General features: G+C 38.3%; 1 long non-coding RNA gene and 1 other non-coding gene across 3 annotated transcripts in view; one reads left to right on the top strand and one right to left on the bottom strand.

Moving 5' to 3' along the window:
• LOC134534453 (uncharacterized) overlaps positions 1–20,733 on the bottom strand; it is a 419,496-nt gene that overhangs the window by 124,351 nt on the left and 274,412 nt on the right. The window lies entirely within an intron of this gene.
• Trnad-guc (transfer RNA aspartic acid (anticodon GUC)) lies at positions 2,031–2,102 on the top strand. Its single transcript has one exon. It is a non-coding gene; the product is annotated as a tRNA-Asp (tRNA).

The raw sequence follows: 20,733 nt of genomic DNA, 5'->3' as shown, positions 1-20,733 counted from the left end.
CAAGTCAGCGAGCGCGACGGGAAAAATGTCCGCCGCGTGGACGCCCTTTTGCCGGCGCGGATGGGGGGAAGTAGTAGGTAGTTCCATTACAATTACTGTTGAATTACAGACGGAGCGAAGAAAGCCGTGGGTGCGTTACGGCCCCGAAAAGAAAAACAAAAGAATAAATCTCTCTGGCGTGACGCTGCGCGTTGTTTGGTCGGTTCTCGTCCCCCAACGCGAAGAAGCCTCACATATGGGAGTCGAGGGTTTGACGCGTCAACGTGTGCATGGACTGTTGAAGGGGGGGGGGGGGAAGGTTTACGGAGGGGGAGGAGGGGAAGCGGACTGCAGCTGCGGCTGTAGGAGATGGGGAAGGGGGGAGGAGATAAAGCGTGGCACGTGATGCTCGCATATGGAGAGGGAAGGTTACATGTGCGTGTTGTGAGCTAGCCGTATGCACAGCAGGGCTCCCTTCCACACTCACTCACTCACCTACTCGCTCTCCCACTTTTTCTTCGGCTGCGGTTGCGAGTTAACACGTTTGACAACTGACTCCGTAAGGCTCGAGGAGAGCCGATTTTGTATATACCCCCCCCCCCCCCCTTTGTCTTCTACACATACATGTGCCACGCTTTGCCGCGAACTTCTTGCGTCCCGACAAAGCACAGAGGCTAGCTTGGTAACTTCACGCTCTTTGACGGACGGATGGATGAAATTATAACTTCCAAATGGTTTCAAGGGTAGTGCGTGTAAAATGTTAATATATTAGAAGTTTCTTAAGTATTTTTTTTTCAACTCTTCGGATGCTTACATAATTATTTTTAACAATGCTTGAACACATACAAGTTTTGATACTAAAATGGTACGATTCACAGAAGTGTAGTTGATTACGCATGTTTACCACGAAAATGTTGAAATGAACACCGTAATGAAAAATATTAATCTAAATGAGTTATAAGCTTACATATTACAATCGTGACTGTCAAACCATTTTAATTATACAAGAAAAATTTACTCCACGTTATAAGTGTTATCAATAGTTGGCAGACTGTACAAAGAAAGGCCTGTTCTACAATTACACGTAAACGTAGACGGAACTCCTGAATCATATTTCACTATCACGTCTACTGCTTCTGCAATATACGGAAACGTAACAAATAGCAACCAATGAAATTTCATTTCAAGGTTACGAAATCTCAATTTAATTTTTAAAAAAAAATGCTTCGAAATCATAGCACGGAAAGAATTTACTTATATAATAAAAATAAATGACAAAGTAATAATAGAATACTATATATTCTTATACTTGAATTTTAACGTATTTAGATCATAAACAATCATGACTACCACCGCAGCCAAAAATTCAGCTTTTATTGGACGTACGGAGAAACGTAAACGGAATAGCTCAGCATTGCCGAGCTAAGCCCCTGCTATTGTAGGAACTCTGATCCGTAAGATCAGTGTACGTTGCTCCGTGCGACCAATAGAAGTCGAGTATTTGGCTGCGGTGGTCGCCATGTTTGTTTATGTACTAAATAAATTATAATTTGTTTCAAGTACAATGATATCTAGTGTTATGTTATTGCTTTGTGATTTTTTTATAAATGTAAATTGTGTCCATGCTATGATACCTTAACATTTTATATATATTTTTTAATTAAATTAATATTTCGTAGGTAACCTTTAAATGCAATCTCACTTTTTCCATTCATTACGTTTCCATGCACTGTGGAAGCAGCAGACGCGATAGTGAAATGTTCCGTGAGATCCGTGTCCGTTTACGTGATTCATCTCCGTTTCCATGCCACTATAGAACGGGCCTAAGGGAATATGTTACGACGACGGCCGAACGGGATGACGCTCCTGGTTGTAATAAGCATGATTTTAGTCTACAAGATTTGATTTTTAACCATAAGTAAAGTTTGAATGTCCTAACTAAGCCGTGAAAATGAAAATATTATAAAATAACAATAAAAATACTAACATAATTATAATGAAAACAAAAATCAATTTTTTTATCATATATTTTCGAGTGTTACAAGTACAAGTCCTCGGTAGTATAGTGGTCAGTATCCCCGCCTGTCACGCGGGAGACCGGGGTTCGATTCCCCGCCGGGGAGGTAATTTTTTTTTTCAATTTAGAAAACCTAATAGTTTTGGTGATTTATAAAAATAATTTTTTTTTTTTTTTGGTGTTCCTTTTATTTCTTTTAAAGATGTTGCTTTAAATTTGATGACTGAATTTGGATCATGAAGTATTTTAAACAGACTGTAACTTACACAACGATCACAGACAACACGGTTATAAGTGGTTAGATTCTTCCAGTTATAAGCTACCAGTTGAGTTATTATTTTGTGAATTGTATCAAATGAGGTGTTTAACTGTGATTCATTTAGCGTATTATTAGCAAGGGAAAAGGGGGGGGGGGAATTCTTCTTGCAATGTTACAAATGATGATCGCCGAAAGTCGCTTCTTTCTAATTTGTTGTAGATTAAAATAGTATTTTGCGTCAAAAATTAAATATTTGTAGGGATTTTCCAATTCGCGTTATTATTCGATGACAAATATTTGTTCACCGATTAACCCTCGACACTGGTTAATTCGACACACCTTGAAGAAATGGAAGCCAGTGCAATTTTTTTTATAAATGGAACAGGAATATTCATGTAAAAAAACAGACATTTTTAAATTTGAACCTTTACATGAAAACAACTGTATCACAAAAAAAAAAAAGAAAAAAAAAGAGGTTTGCAGTAATAATAAATAGTAGGTTGGAATTCTTACCCGGGAATTTATGCTTTGTGTTGTCCCAGTACCTCCAGTGGTTAAAGTTATTTGTAAACCGTTCGAATAGCTTTCCATTATTAACTGCGCACATGCATGATACAACATAATACAATCAAATTGTTGATATTAGATAATCTTTCCCATAGTTTAAAACAATTACGCTTTAATGAATCATCAATTAAAATATAAAATTATGCACCTATTTTTATTAGAAATTCTTAGTATTATCTCGTAAAACGAATGGAAATATAACCATAGCCATGTGTTGTACTAAGTTACAATATCTTTCTTGTAGTATTAGAAACTATTTCTTGGCAACTGGTTTCCGAGGAATTTTTGGTAAAAGTAAAGAACATTGTTTGGTATTACAAACAACTTAAAAATCATGTTAATAAGCGAGAAAGCGAACCGCGACAGCAGCCAATGAACACGTGACATCGACTTAATTACCCACACGTTTATGGATTATAACATGGCTCCAGAAATTAAAGAGAATTTGGAACTTTCTATTAACTAGGCCGTCTCCCCCCCCCCCCCCCAAGTGATCATTCATGTTAACATACTAGGATGGAACATTACTATTATCAGTGCTTCCAAAGCTTTTTTCAAGCGCCAACCAATAACTACTATGTACGTGACTAAAAATCATGCCCGTTTTGCCACTGCAAAAACATTTGTTTTCTGATTATGGTGCGAGAAATTGCAACAGTCTGTTAAATCTGAAGTAAACAGTAACGTTTGTTATGAAAATTTCATAACTCTTCAATTGATTGATTTTTTGTGGTTTCTTAATGGAAACATTAATTTTTTTAAAATAAGTATATTTAAAGTCTTAGTAATGTGCTAATCCGTTCAAGGCTATAGATATAAATTCTGGAATTTGATGTTGACTCTTTCAGTTGTCCATTTAATTGCGCCGAGTACTTTAAACATTTTACAATTTCTATAAGGGTCTCAAACACGCTGTCAGTTTTCTGGACTCTTATCGGAAGAATAAACTAAGCGGTTTATTGAATTTGGGCGTTTGTAACCACCGATCAGTTTTTCGTCCAGTTTCTCCAGTTTTTCCTTCAGCTGTGTCAGTTCTCCAGAAAGGTGACAGAAGATTGTTACTTGCTACTGATTAATAATTAGCAAGTGGTTCAATTGTTCAATGTAACGAAACATGATAAATGTAAATGAGTGGTTAATATGCATCATATTAAAATGACTAATACATATACGTCTTGCTATAACTAACCATCATAAGAAGTCATAAATTATAAGAAAAGAATTAAATCATAAATCCATATTTATGGAAACATAACACTGGTAGCATTCCAAAATCACACAGCCAGGGAAGGGATTTGTTCGTTTCAATAGATGCAACCATCGCGAAATCTTCCCATGAAACTGACGGGACGTAACGACTACGAAATGTCAGTTGACCTGGTGGATTTGAGGTGCCGGGGCTCAGAGCGAACACCGGAGACATCGCAGGATCGAACTGCGCAGCTAACTGAGAGACCCTCACAGTCAGGGGTGTCATCTGCGTCGGTGAGGCGGGGTGGTTAAGTGCGACGCTCGCTGGTGCTTCTAGCGCGGTGTCGCCTCTAAGCGCAAGGCTGTGGACTGGCGAATAGTCTTCTCGTCGTGCATAAGACATCTAACGACATTTGAGCGGCGCCCATAACATTAGACGGCGGAGAAATAAGATAAAGGTGTAATGCAAGTCCCTTGAGTTCTTTCAAGAATCTGTAAAATACAGTTAAAAAAAAAAACGCAAACAGAATTACTCATTCGCCCTCAGCGTATTCTTAAATACTTTTCGCAAGCAGACCTACTCCTGTATCTTCAGAATTTTTTTTCAAATCATGCGGGTTTTTTTATTCTGAAGCTCTGCGCATCGTATATGTGTGCCTGGGTAGACGGGGGCCCCTTAATAGTTCAGACATGACGTCTCACACATGAAAAACTGACAAATGAATTGAGCTGGTATATAGACCCTTTCTTTAGTCATGGTGGTGATAACATGGAATTACCAGACATCAGTACAAAACTGAACATCAGTCTTCTTGCAATTTCCTCGTATAAGCTTACCTGACGTTTGTTCCCTGTCGATACTCAGTAAAACAAAAAAACAAAAAAAAAACTCAGGTAAAGCAGGTAGAATCTGCGGCATGCCGATGTCTTGTGGGCTGCGGCCAAAAGTGAAAATCAATGGCTCGGATTCTTGCCTCCGGCATGGGCCAATCTTTTTTTCAGAGCACTACCTATAGCTTTTGGATGCCCAAGTTTAGGGGCCGATACACCCCAGCCAACCCTCAGATGCCTATAACTCAACCCGTCAACGAAGAATAAAAATCGGACCGCTTCATCCACTCTTGTTAAATTAATGGGTTTCCACCCGAAGGCGTTGGTAATGATACCTGGGTTACGTCGTTACGATATACTGATCCATCATACTTACGAAAATTGAATTGTTTTGTTTCATGAACTTATAACTTCATATAATTAAACACCATTTTTATGTTAGTACCTAAATTTATTTATTTGTGTTGCAACTCGTTCGTAAAAATTTTTTTTTAAATAAATGTTTGCTCATACTTTGTGTTGTGAAGCCGTATATGAATAAGATAAACTGTTACAACTTAGTTTCGTCAATTGTTACCGTTTATATGGATATATTAACTTAAGATGCATTTTATGTCAGTAGGCCTATATCTATTGAAAATGTTGTAAATGAATATTTTTACCTATTATGTAGTACGAATAAAATATTTGTAATGCATAAGTTGAACGCAAATCCATTATTATTCTTGATTCGGTTACGAAGCATGCATCATGAACCTGTTTCAGGTCAGTCTACAATCTAGTAAACAACAGAAAATTGCTGTTCACATTGAGAAAGTGACAATTAAGAAATTGAAATGTGTATTTTTCTGTTGTCTACGCAAGCGCGTGATTGTATAAAACCGGTATTTTCGGGTACACATCGTAGGTATCCCACACTGAACCCAAGTTCACCTGCAAATATTTCTCAACACAATAACACAATAGCTCTGGACTTTCATTCCGGAGAACCCAACGAGCGAAAACTTGTTCAAGAACTTTTTTCATGTTGGTTTGACAAAGTGATTGTTCAGTTACCAGACCTAGCAATGCTTTCAGACGTTCTATGATCGAAAGGCGTCGTTACTCGGCAACATTTTAGCTGTATTGAACCACGAGACAAAATACTGAATCAAAGCACCTATCGATTACATTTACATAGCACTTTTCTCACATAGCTCCTCAGCTCTTCTAAATTGTCTAATTTATTGCTCATGCATAACACGACTTCATGCATCTTTAGGTAACAATGAGTGGACAGATAAATGCTATTTTGATATTGGTTGGTCGGTACCAGAGGCGATTAACTTGTTTCAGTGGGACGACACAGTAAAAGTCTGAATTCGACTGACAAACTTTGGTTGCAAGTTCATTACGGCAAAATAATTAAAAAAAAAAAATAAACGTATACAGCTACGATTTATGACTTGATGTAAGCTTTTGGACATACGCCATTGCTAAGCACATTATGTCTGTAGAAGAAAAATACAAAAAATCAAAAGACAAAAACACAAATTAAGCAAAAATTGCTATGGTCAACAGGATATATACACCACATAATATTACATAACCGGAATATGGTCAACAAACAAAGAAAAACAAAGAAAAATGGACTAAGAGAACGAAAAAACCCCCAAATGATGAAATGAACCCCAAAAAAATTCAGTACAACAGTTGAAACGAGACAAAAACATAACAAAACGAAACGACTTATGATCTGAAGTTCTTCCTAACGTCTTTGAAGTTGGAGTTCATTAACATTTTTATTGTAAAGAATGGATAAGTTACAGAATTTACGAGGGAACGCCTAGATTCTGATTTATGTTTGATTAAATGATCTACAACCACCATAAATTTTGTTGCTGCAGTAAAGTTATTTCATTGAAATAATTGAGGGTAGTAGCATATCACAAAAATATGTGGTAAATTACGGTGTTATTATTAATTTTGATAAACCGAAGTAAATTGCTGTGGCTGTAGAAGTTAATTCAAATAAACACAATCCACACGTTCAGTTTTCCATCTTAAATGCTTTATTATTTATAATAAAAATGTTTTTAAGCTTCAACTTCAAAGACGTATAGCCTTGGACAGTACTTTAGACCTTAAGTTTTCAAATTAATTTTGTCGTGATGAAACCCAGTGGAAGTGTTTCGGTCGAATGCTGACTTATTCTATATGCATATTAAACACGATGCGACGATCAATTACGTTAAAAATAAAAATTAACTGTCGAGTAAATAAGTATAAACATTTGAAAGCGGAATAATAAATTACAGTGTTTTTTTACAACGCAACGCCTAGTTTAAAAACAAATATTAACATGTATGAAGCTATCAGTTGCGTCCGAGTGGTTTACAAAATACAACGTTTTCCTCTTACAGATTTACCATCTCGTATGTCGGGGCTTGAAAATATGTCACATTGAAAGCATCACAACAAAAAAGTATCACGTATTTTTGATATAACTATTTTTTTTCTTTCGAGTTTTCAGTTCAAATGATCCACGAACTTTCCTGCCGTCATCAAACGTTAAAATCCATGGAAGAATTATGTACAATATTTAAAACCTACCACCACATCTTCCCGCGTTCTAGGCTAGTGAGTTTTATTTTTGACGTGACAATGTCTAATAAATCGATGAACGCCGGCTGCACGCACGTAAAAGGGTTCCCGTTACGCACATTGTCCCGTTACGCTGTGTCCCGTTAACGTTCATTGTACGCTTGCACCGCATCTATCTCTCTTCCACTCGATTGGAACAACCATCGATTTGACTTTTTCGAGGCACATTAAACTTGAACACTCCCATTCGTTTCCTACTTTTTCCTATCATCGTCCTATCCTTAACAGAATAACACAGATTGGAAGAAGTTAAATAGCAAACATGTATAAAAGTTATAGTTAAAATAATCTCTTCGTTTAAGTAATAAACATATTTGAATTAATGAGTGCAAATGAAAGTAAATTTATCAATTAAATTGTAGATTTCATTTCACTCCTTCTTTTTATCCATACGAAATAGTGATAATTCAATAAAAATGATTCACTTTTATTCATAAAAGGAGGCAATCATTTCATCAATGTTTTGTTCTGACGTTGTCACGTTAAACTATCGTCCGTAAACCGACTTTACAGACAACCAATTTTTTTTTTTTACTCGCCGAAAGTTCAGCGACGCGATGCAGGTCGCACACTTTTCCCAGCTCTATAACTTGCTGGCCGCGACCGTAAAATGCCAAAGGTTTCTATTCCGTCTATCGGTGAAGTAACGTGACCGTTTAATTGGCTAGAGAGCAGCACGCACGGCGTACCTCCTTTCGCTAGTTGGGCCGCTCACATTGTGACCTTCTGGCGCACCTCCTCACTGCGCATGCTCTCCGGATACCGACTGGCACGTACGTGATCTCAACACACGCAACAACGAACTTAATGAGACAAGACTTACTTGCTTTGACTGACTGACGGACGGGTTCTCTCTCTCACACACACACACACACACACACACACACACACACACACACAGTTCGTTCGTTAGTTGCACGTATGGCAGAAACTTTCTTACAGCCGCTGTTTATTAAGTGGGAAAGTTTTTTTAATTATTGTCACTTAAAAAATAAAAAAAAAACTTTTCTCTTCGTTTATTTGCATATAAAACTGTTAAAATGGATATGTTTTACACTGTAAATTAATTTTTGTAAATTGAACAGAAATAATCACGTAAAATCTACAGATATTTTGTAAGTTTGAACATTTACACGAAAAGAACTAACTAACTGTATCACTAAAAATTAGTGTTCGCAGTGTTCTGGGTTCGGACTCTTTACCCCGACATTAATTGCTTTGTTTGTGTTGTGTCCCACGACCTCCAAAAGTTAACAATTTTTTGAAAACCATTCCATGAATAGCTTTCTAGCATTAACTGCACAAATTAACAAGCATATTAAAACAAAGTCCACTTATTGAATATACAATTATATTTTCAAACGGTTTATTTGTACCAATCGTGGAATTTCGCAACCACAGTATAAAGCGAACGAGAGCGCAGAAGAGAGATATGTATTGCAGGCTTTCATTAATGTTTTTTGCGATTGTGTTATCACATATATTTAGTATTTAGATGTTTTTTAAATACCCTTTAAGTTTATTCTCCTACATTTGTGACACAACGATTATACACTTAAAGCATTCCTGTATAGTTAAAAAAAAGTATTGATTCGTTTGTTGCAAATTTATCTTAATGAATGAGGTTGTAAAGCTGAATTTGATGATTTTTTTTTCCATTCCAGTCAATGGTGTTTTGATATAAAATTGTCTGTGTTTTCTCTAGGTTTTTTAATATTTTTATTTATTAATTTTTTTTTAGGAATGGGACGATGAAATTCTCCCAACCCCTTCTCCACAAAAAGTCACACTCCTGAGTGTTGCATTTTTCGTAACTCTCTGATGAGTAATCACCTGGACGTACCTTACTAGTCGTAAAGAAGTTTCACTAAGAAAAAAATATGAATTAAAATGGTAATGATTATTGCACTTTATTGTAAATAAATGTTTTAGTGTTTCAATCAGTCTCCTATGCTTCCTTAGGAACATATGTGTGGCATAAACTACAGTAACTAAGTCATTTTATGATATACTCATCAAACATAACATTCATAAAATATTTATATGTGTAAAGTTACACTTTTTTTGTGTTAATAAACATTTTTCTTTTGAAATATTTTTTTTTGCAGTTATTACGTACTTCATTGAATCTCATGTGTACCTTGAACTTTCATTGAATTGATAGTAATTGATGCACGATAGTGTGGTTTCGGTAAATAAATTCATGTTGGTTAGTATTTTATAGAAATACGGCTAAACTATGTTTTAACTTAAACGAATACCTTTTATATATATAATACCTACATGTAAAATCAATGGGTGTAAATTACAACAGGATGTTCCTTTCTATTCTATTTAAATTTTCACGTGTGAACCGAGCTGAACACACGAATGACAATGAACATGTTAAGTGTTGGACATGAATATGGAATTTAAATGACACACAGATATCGGGATATATAAATAAGTGGGCCCATACTTAAAATACAACATCATGAACACAACTTCGTAACTGTGTTGGAATGATATTTTAATTGTAAATTGGTTGTATTTTCTGCTTAATCCATGACGATTTTTAAACAACAATACCTGCAGGTAAATCAATTATTCACTAAATTGAATTTTTCTTTTATTATATTCCCTAGTTTGACATCACAGTTGTTTCAGATATTCTACAAACTAAAGTGCGGTTTGTATTGCAACACGTTTTTTTTTACAGAATATGCAACTTTTATGAAACCAGACTGCATGGATGAGAGAATCGCTGTTTTCGTCTCCCCTCCTTTCGTTCTCTTCTTGTGACACTCGCAAACGCGGATGCCAGGCGCGAGCTGAGGACAGCAGCAACAGCTGAAGATTGCAGATCGCACGGTTATCACCGCGGTCGCGATATGATGGGGTTATCAGCACTTCCTGGGGCCGTAGAGATAATAGCACGCAGTCAACTGTTCCTTGTTCTGATATCAATCGGGTGGAAACTAAACGTTTCACAACTTCCCTCCGTTGGCCGCCACGTTGGAAGAATGGCAGCAGGTATACAGTTTCGCTTGTTTTAACACACTTTTATTAGCTTCACTTGTAATACATATATACCATGTAATAAAATCTTGTAAGTCAGTTTTAACCTACTTCTAATGGTCGTATCGATTTGAAAGTGGCATCCATCCCCATCGTACAAAACAATTATTTGGCACCCCCTTTATTTGTATTAAAACAGACTCAATGAATTATTGCATGTTTTTTATTACATGTCAGGAACAATTTAGGACTAATTAACATTAAAAAACTATGTTTTTGTGCTATTCTCTAAGCCAGTTCTCTACCACGACTCGTATACACCTGCATCGAGATTGGAAAATGGCATTTAGTACATTTAGTTATAGTTAGAGTTATCTAGTTATAAACAGGTGAACAAAATTTACAAATAAAAATAAATTATTGGGGTGGGTACTGTATTTCTGTCTCCATTTCATCTCGTTTAAATTATTAGTAAGCATACGCCCGTTTTTCTCTACTTAAAGCGTTCCTTTTAAAGATATCCATATAGGCCTTCCTGTCTGATATCTTAATATTCATGTTTTCGTGTCAGGCATATCTGGTCGAAGTTGGAACGGTTTCCTGAAACACATGTGTAGTGCCGTGTAGGTACGTAGAGAACGTATGAGTCGAATAAATTAAAAAAAATTAATTGCAATGAATGTGGTGGACGGAAATAGGCAATGAACGAAAGAGAAGCTACATAATAATTATGGGAGGTGAATCGGGAAAAAATAGAACATGTGACGTACTGAATTAAACAATTGTGACACGCGAGAAAATAAGCTCAGATTAAATTAGTCAGATGAGTCCCATTGTGTCTTTCTACCTGAGTGACATACTTCTCACAATGCGCAGTCGACAGTAAGTTGAATCCACATGATCTCACGCGCGCGGCGAACTTATCTTTGACTCTCGGTGTGTGAAAACCAGTTTGAACCGGCTGGACGCTCGTGACGCAAAGAGATCTAGTGCCTACTCACCATGAGATTTAGCGTGAGTTTTATAACAACTTGTGTCCACCAGCCGGAGGTGTGTGACGTAAACATGTCTAGTGCCATCTCACTATGAGATTTAGAAGGGAAGTTTTACAACAACTTGCAATTGTTAAAAATGTAATATAACTAGGGGCAGGCATTTTTCGTGAATAAATCTGGACGCCTATTAGACTGCAACAAGGTATACCCGCAACCACGGTTTCTTTCTTGTGATTGGCGGCCGTCTGCGAGAAACGACGTTGCCTTATTTGACCGAGCCACTCAGGACGCGTTTGAATCCGAACTGAATCACTGTGGTTAGTGTGCTTAAAGTGTACATGTAATCTCACCCAATCAATAAACACAGACGATGCTAAAGTGTTTTAACTTTCAGCTGGTCTCGGAATATTTTCGCGAAATATGCATGCCCCTAAATATAATTTTAATTTAAAAACAAAACAAATATCTATAGTAATATAGGTCTCTGAATATAATAATATATTATTCGAGGGGAAACTTTTCAACGGATTATAGGGCCAATCGAGACAATGACATCGTCAGAGCGGAATAAAATGGCGTAACAAAAATAAGCGGTAACGGTTAAGAGAGTATGAAGTAGAGCTTAGTAAAATTTTTCTGTAGTTTTACAAAAAAATATTCCTTTTGAAAACCAATTGCCAAGAATGAGTTTGTTATATTACAAGGAATATAAACTTTATACAACACATGGCTATGGTTATTTATTTTTGTATATATGAAATGCGTTTTTCGAGAGTATATTGAGTATTTATTACTAAAATCGGCGCATAATTTTATATTTTAATTAATGTTTTATTCAATATTAAAATTTTTAAACCAATGGAAAATATAATCGATTATTCAATAATTCAACTTTATTTTGTTTTATTATGCTTATTTACAAATAACTTTAACTATTGGAGTTACTGGGTCATCATAAAGTATGAATCCCCGGTTAAGAATCCGATTCCAGTATTACTAATACTATTTTGTAGTGATACAGAGGTTTAAATGTAAATGTACATGTCTATACAAATAACTGTAATTTTTCATGAAAATTTCTGTTCCATTTACAAAAAACAAATTACAGTGTAAGGCTAATCACACTGTTTTCGTCGACATGTTTGTTACAGTAATTGTGAACCTCCCGTGCGAAGTTTCATTGTGTACTTTACTAACTACAAAATGACTTGTCGAAAACACAGATGGAAGCAACACCGCTCGAAGGCATGCGTGTATTATACCACGCTTGCATATTTTCGCACTGGTGTAGTTACGTCCTTGTGTACTTGCGCTTCTGCAAGTAATGAGCCCGCCTTTCAAGGATTCCAGATTTTGCCAGTACTCTAACACGGCGTTATAACGAACCTTAAAATACATATACGAGTTTTAAAAGACTGTGAGTTCAGTCACCATCTTAAAAATACTTGACCATATTTAGTTTACCGAAGAATATGGCTGTTCTTACAGCCATATTAGTTTTTAGCAGTTCTTATGCAATAATGCAATAATAAATATTTAAACTTTTCAATGGATAGTTAGCCTTAGTTAAGGGAAAGTTTTCGCTTTTAGAGATTTAGATAGATCATAGTTATTCACTACTAAATTCCAATGGCATCAAAGAGGACACTATTCAATCAGTCACCCGCTATTAAATTCAGCATTCCAATAAATTGAACACTATGCTCCATTGAAGACGAATTTTGAAAATTTAATGATACAAATAGTTATGACCTTAAAAAAAATTCTGTCAAGTCCAAGATGACGTATTTCGGTGTAGACTTATCCCTTATTTTTATTTTGAGGCAACGAAGGCAGGTTATTGAAAGAAAGAATCCGATGTTTGTTTTAATAGTTCACGTCTATTTTTTTTTCAAGTCAAGTTTCTAGATCCTGCTTGCATTCGTCACTGTGGACCGAAGGAAAGGATAGGGCACTTACGTGTGGCGAGGCGGAAAGGATCTTGGTTTCAGATTCGATCGGTTACCGTCGGAACATTTCGGCGTCCCTCGGCGGACAAGCACGCTGGCGGCGGCACAACAATCGAACGGCGCGAAGACGGGGGCAAAACAATCGAACGGCGCGAAGACGGGGGCAAAACAATCGAACGGCGCGAAGACGGAGGGAAAACAATCGAACGGTCCGAAGACGGCGACGCGTTGTTTTAGGGGCGAAAAAATAAGGCCCATTTTTTTTTAAAAAAAAAAGGGGGGGATGGTGGGGGGAAGTTAGAATGGGGAGGGGTTGGCACTCGGCTGAAAAGTGGCCGGAGAAATGATATGATAAAAGAGAAAGAAGGGAAACGGTTGAAAAATGAAAATGAAATAAAAAAGAGGCGTCGGTCACCAGGGAGTCCACGGGCGCACCTGGACATCCGTAGCGCTAACTGCGCACGCGCAACTCTCGCACTTGCTCACGACCGCCCTCACAATTTGGAGGGGGCGATGTGTCCCGGGCGGGAGGAGGGGTTTAGGGGAGGTTTTTTGGGTCAATAATGGTGGCGCGGGCGACGGAAGGAGGGGAAAAAAAAGTCGGCTTGGCTTAAAACAGGGGTGCAACCTTCCCTCCTTGCGCTATCGTTACGTAGCCATGATCGTCGATAAAGAGTTTTCGAATTTTGACGGCGGAAATTTTTTTCGCCGACGTGAACGATTATAGCTCGCGATGACATCATACAAAGTTTAATTTTTTTAAAAATAAATTCCTGATTTTATTTATAGTAATTAATTAATCGTCTTTTTTTTAATATTTTAGTTTGAAGATGGTTTTAATTTTGGTCGTGCGGCAGAGCGGACTAGGTCTGGGATAAAACTGGCATATTTTGTAAAGTTGTTGCGAGCTCCCGGCGGATTTTGGACAACCCTGGCTTTCCAGTATTGATCAACCCTGGAGGCCAGGGAAGGCCTATATAGCTGTCGGTCCCTTCTCTCTCTCTCTCTCTCCCCCCCACCCCCGCACAACCCCTCACCGAGCGACCCCCTCGGAAACCCATCCACCGTCCTGCTTCCTCGCGACTATCTCCTATCTCCCGTGCTGGCACCGTCTCTGTCGACCCAACAGTCGATGGGGAGGGAGTGGTAGGTGGTTTTCTCCGTCTCCGTTGGGCGCCGCATCGATATCTTCTCTCTGTTCCCCCTCCCCTCCTACCCACACACACAACCCAACCCCTCGGCATTTTCCACAGCCAACCCGTGACGCCGTCACAGCGCGCACCGGTCGCCGCCAGATAGTTTGGAGCTGCGGATCACCACGGTATTTATATAACCACCCAGTACTTCTCTCAGTCAACAAAGTATTGAATATAAAATGTACATGGATAACTTTGATTAGAACTGAAACTAAGTTACCACTGTCACGCCCTTAGGTGACCCCTCATTTTTGTTTTTGTTTTTGCCTGCATGTGTTGTGTTGTATGTTGATTTCTTGTGCTAGAGCGCCGCCGTCAGGAAGACTGTGGAGTAGCAACCCGCGACGAGGCTGAGAAAGAAAAAAAGACTCCAGTGTCACCAACAGCTGCGACATCAGCGGAAGGTGGCCATTGATTATAGCGAGGCTGCAGAAGATTTTCAAAGAACCTTCTAGGTTGCCCTATCTGCCGTCAAGACGGGTCGCCCACCGAAGAAGAACGTCTTATTGCCGCCTGATCGTCGTTGGAACACCCAGCATTGGCATGACGCAGAGTCTCCACGTCATGTTTGGTGACGGGATTGTTTTCAGTGTGAAGCAATTGTTAGACATATATACAGGTGAATCACTGCAGCAGGTATCGGAGAAATTCCAAGTCCGAGTGGGACTTGGCCAATCTGTCAGCGCAGACGACTTAATGACGACTTAACGCATACGGTTGGACGTAAGGGCGTACAGCGCATAACTGACGTTTGGCGAGTGGCTAATGTCGTCTGAGCTTGTCGGTGGTTTGCAGTAACCGGTCCCTTTGAGATGCTTTGGAGAGAATCTGAAACCCGGATGTTTCATGAGCAAAAATTGATTCTGAAAATACGTGTTTTAGCAGTTTGAACTCTACTAAAAAAAAAAAAAAAAAAAAAGTTCAAGAACAGAATACGGGGACTACCCATACGTCCGCCAACGTTTTCGTAAATGCTTTTCGGTAAACAGACACCACTGGGATATCTTGAGCCGTTTTTTTCAAAAATCGTGGTTTTTGTTTTTCTCCTGGACATCTGCACATCGTATGGGCGGCCCCGGTTCTCAGTAATTGTTATTGCTTGTTCTGCGAGGCCCGAGGCCGGCGGAGAGACGCCCAGGGACACACACACACACACATACACACATCGCGGGTGCGCGCGCATCGGCGCGACCTTGCCGGCGCCGATGTTTACTCCCGCGGCTCCTACTACGTAGTTGCGCGAAGACACAGGGGCTCTGTCTCTCGCGCGGCGCTCTCCGTCGGCCAGGGGGGGGGGGAGGATGACGTCACCTCGCGTCACGTCACGTCACGTCACGTCAGATTCCAGGAAGCGAGTTGACAAACACGCGCGTCTCGCGGCGCGGGTGGGCGGCGGGGGCAAATCATCAAAGAGCTGCCGAGTGTCAGAAAGTCACTCACTAGTTGGGTTAGCTTAGCGTAGCTCTCTCTACCCATGCGAGCGTCAAACCAAATTCGAACAGCCTGACGTGTACCCGAGTAGTGCTTGAAATCGACACGATAGATAGCGCTACTGTAGCTACCTGGTTCCTTTTTTTAAAAAAAGTCACAGAGAGCGTTATTATTTATAGTTTAATAATAATTGAAAATGTTTATGACGGAATTAAATGCACGGTTTAAATAATAAATATTGGTAAAACATATATTATTATAAAATATTATTGTTTTTTTCAAATGTGATTTTTTTTACGGTATTAATTTATCACCTGAATCACTTCTATAATAACTGAAAAATTGAAATTAGCAAATATATTTAGTCATTAATGTGAAGAAAATTTGTTTTTAAAAAGAAGGAAAAAATCAGCGTTCTGAAATTTTATCGAGAATCCTGGCAATTAACAAATCTTACTATGTTTATTATTATTAAGACTCTACTACGCGAGACTGATAGTTACCAAGTGCTTCCGATCGAACTAAAGATAAAAAAACCGTTTACAATAAATTTTTTCTGTACCGACATATACTATTAGCAAGTGTATATTTACTCACTTTTTATATCTGTGTGTCTATCATGCTACATTTGTTATGCAAAAACCTAACATCGTAAAATTTTACATCAAAAGTAGGTTGATATTCTAAAAACTCAAAATTTGTGTCAAAATACACAGTTGCCGTGTAATTGAACGATTCTTTAAAAAATTTTACACTCTCACAGAAAAAAAGATTTCTTAAAATTACATATACCTACCTACATACGCAGAGACTTAATGGGTTTTAATGGAGATGAAAAATTTTTATTGAGTAAGAGATAAAATGGTTTTTATAATTCTAAAGGTCTTAAAATTATTTTAATAAATAAATGATTATGTTTAGAAAGGTGAAGCACAGGTTAAGGACCGTCTTATATGTAGAGACCGAAAAAATTCGCGGAATCATTTCGCGATATGCTAGAATACAAACTCGTTCACATTCATGCTACTTTAGCGATTTGACAAAAATTTACCTGAAGGAACTCTGAGCCAATAATAAAAAAAATACCATCAACAAAAGGAGTGTCTAATCACAAACACGTGACTGTAAAACGGGGCTTTGTTGTAAAAATCTATCGCATGGAAAACTTTCTGTATATTTGAAAAAAAAAATGTATTTTTATTGCTTGCATGTTGGCCGAACTGCGGACCACCATATCCAGAGATGACGTGTCGGTTAACACGTGCGTGCGAAACTCTTCCCTTTTTAGAAAATTTCCGCTGCCCCCCCTCCATCAGGCACGAATACTTCAGATTTGCGTTCCTGGCATGGCCTCGCCTTCACCTTTGAATATATATATTGTATAGAAGTCGCCAGCCCAGGTTAAAATTTCTAATACGGTTTTGAGGTAGTTGGTTAATTCACCGCCGCAATCGCCACCATCTCTAGGGCATCGACTTGTGGTGGTCCCTAGCGGACAAGTGTCGAACTCTTCAAACACCCCTTCCCCCTCCTGTTGAACGACCGTGAGCTGCAGTGAATGATAGATGGGGGGTGCGGGGAATGACAGCGGGCGACAGTACTGCGCCCTAACGGGTAAATAACAACTAAGACGATACAGGGCGCTACGGCAGCGCACTGCAGCGGTGAAGTTCCCAAGCTGCTCATCATGCGCTTTTGAAAAACGTAGAGTAAATCCTATCCACTCGCGACTTCTATACAGTATATATATTCAAAGCCTTCACTGACCGAGAAGTCACCTGTCCAGGTCCAGACCGCGCGCGAACCCACGGCGGGTGACCCCTCTTCTCGCCGAGTCGCGGTGACGAGTGACCCGCGGACGTCTGCGTCGTACGCCCGACGTCAATCTCCCCCCCCCTCCCGGGGGGGGGGGGGGGCGTGACGTCACACGCGGCAGAACCCCGCGGCAGCACCTGACGGATCGCATCCCCGAGCGAGGAGGCCGCCGGCGGGATGCGCAAGGCAGGGTGTAACTAACAACAACACGCAACCAACGCAAGAAAAAACCGCAGTCCGTTCATGAAGCACGCCAGTCTCAAGACGTCACCAACGGGTCGTTACCACAACGCCGAAATACCATAACGCCGAATGTCAAAATTGACCACAACGCCGACAGCTAGTAAACTGCTGTGTACCACAACGCCAAAATAACAACTGAATGAATTTGTGTGTGTTTCTTAAATGTATCTTAACGCCGAAATACCACAATCAAACCTAACCTAGCGTAATATAATCTAACCTAACTTAACCTAGCCTATCCTAGCTTAGCCTAACCTAACCTAGCCTATCCTAACCTAGTCCAACCTAACCTAGTCTACTAGTCTAACCTAACCTAGTCTAACCTAACCTAGTCTAACCTAACTAACCTTTGTGGCAGTCCTGCAATGACATTTTTCGGCGTTAGTGTATTTCGGCGTTGTGGTGCGTCCCGTCACCAACCGTCCAACTCAAAATTTAAAAAAAAAGTAAAAAAAAAAAAAAAACAATTTACTACTCCGAGATTCTTTTGCCTACTCATAATTATCATGAAAAAATTAAATAGTCAACAATTTGAATTTAAAACAATTTTCTTTCACTGCGTGAAAGTCAAACAGTTTGAAACGTGATGCATATAATAATAATAATAATAATAATAATAATAATAATAATAATAATAATAATAACAATAATAATAATAACAACAACATCGTGCCCTTCTATGCACATAATAACGACTGCGTCTTGAACAGTTTTTTGAACACTTATCTTCAAATGTTATCGTCGGATACGCAAGCCATAACGCAGGAAGGTAAATGCTGGCCGATGATTGTGTTGCGTTTTTGAAACTTTCTAAGTTTATAAAAACGAGCATTTAAAAAAAAACTTTTCTTTTTTTTTTGCGATCTGCGTTTATTACGTTCTTTCATATTTTGCGTAGATGATAAACCCATACTAAAGGCCTTGTTACACTATCAAACTTTCGCTTTCAGCACCTTTCGATCACGTTGATCAAAAATGATGTCGAAAACGTCTTGCACTGCGACAGGACACTAAGACTTCGTTTGTTAATCGCCCTTGAAGATGACTACAACAAGTTATGACGAAACATCGGGTTTGCCTCAACGCAAAAACCAAGGGGTTTTCGACGCTGAATAAACTCACCTATAACTTTTGCGTACGTGTTTTTTTCTATAAAATAATTTGTTTTCAGCAATAAGTGTAAAAATAAATCAGACTATGCCTTCAATATATTTCCCCTGTTGGATCAAAAAATCGTGTGAGTGAAGAGAAAACGTCCTATAGTTACGGGCAGGAAATTTTCGCGAAAAATCTGAACGCCTACTAGACTGCAACAAAATATACCCACACCAGCGGTTTCTTTCTTGTGATTGGCGGCCGTCTGCGAGAGAAGCTGTTGCCTTTTTTGCACGAGCCACTAAGGACGAGTTTGCTTCCACACTGAATTAGTGTGATTGGTTGTTGTAACAATCGACATGCACCTCAAAGTAACTCACCCAATCACGAAACACAGACGATGCTACAGTGTTTTAACTTCCAGCTACTCTCGGGATCTTTTCGCGAAATTTTCATGGCCCTACCTATAGTTGTTAGTGCAGTTGAACCACATGCTTTATGTACAGTTCAATGGCAGTCTCTAAGAATAGATGGTTGAATGTAGAAACATACACGGTTTACGTGTGTTTCGTACACATGCCACCCGCCAGTATCGAGACGTGCTATAAGGCCTGTTGCAATATCCTTGTTTCCCAAGAAGACTGCGTTATCCATAGGAAAAGAAGAAAACAGTTTTTATTATCATTTTAGAATCGAGATTTAAGTTATTTACAAAAATCTCTTTTAATAACTACGTAGAGTTATATATATTTTTGAAGCAAAACATATTTATCTCTCTGTGATGTTTCTTTACATGTCGCTCAATTACTATCGTTACCATTTCCTGATCAAAAGATTTTCTAATCATTAACTCGAAGCTTATCTCTTCTGCTTATGTACGCTAAGTCAACTGATAGATATGATTTATACTTGGATGAATTTTATTCATTTTAATTATTGCAGGTTATTTTCAACACGATACGATTGTGTTTGGTATTTGCATCGTACCAATCATTCGATCCAGTAAAATTTAATTTATGCAATGACGACGAGGTAAAATTAGAGATAGATTAATGATGATACAATGGAAGTAAACATACAGTTCTAAAATATATATAAGTAACATTTATAACAACTACGTAACATACAAGGTGTATTGTATTCAAATGATTGTAACACATTTACATTAGCTTACTGAACTGAAATTTACTAATCACAATTATTGTATTACTTGTGTATCGATGTGAAAACTTGGGTGATTTATAAAACAGTTACTTGGCATTTTGCCATTCATAATTTTTTAAAAATTTTACTAGACTTTTACAAGCAAAAATATTCTGATGATTTAAAACGGCTAGGTAAAAATGAATATTTTTTTTTATCTGATAGAAACTAAACATTAAACATAGCAGACCGTAAAATTGATTTTAAACCTAACAAGTTCCAGTTTTATATTCCATTCCATTCTCTTTAACCACACTGCAGAAAAAAACGTAAAAAATTCAACTTTGCGACCTAATTATGCAAAAAGTATGCGATGTTTTAT

Source organism: Bacillus rossius, chromosome 7, assembly GCF_032445375.1.
Source record: "Bacillus rossius redtenbacheri isolate Brsri chromosome 7, Brsri_v3, whole genome shotgun sequence".
In the NCBI taxonomy this organism is placed as follows: Eukaryota; Metazoa; Arthropoda; class Insecta; order Phasmatodea; family Bacillidae; genus Bacillus; species Bacillus rossius.
The sequence above is the reverse complement of the archived record's forward strand: the minus strand, read 5'-3'. Positions and strand labels throughout refer to the sequence as shown.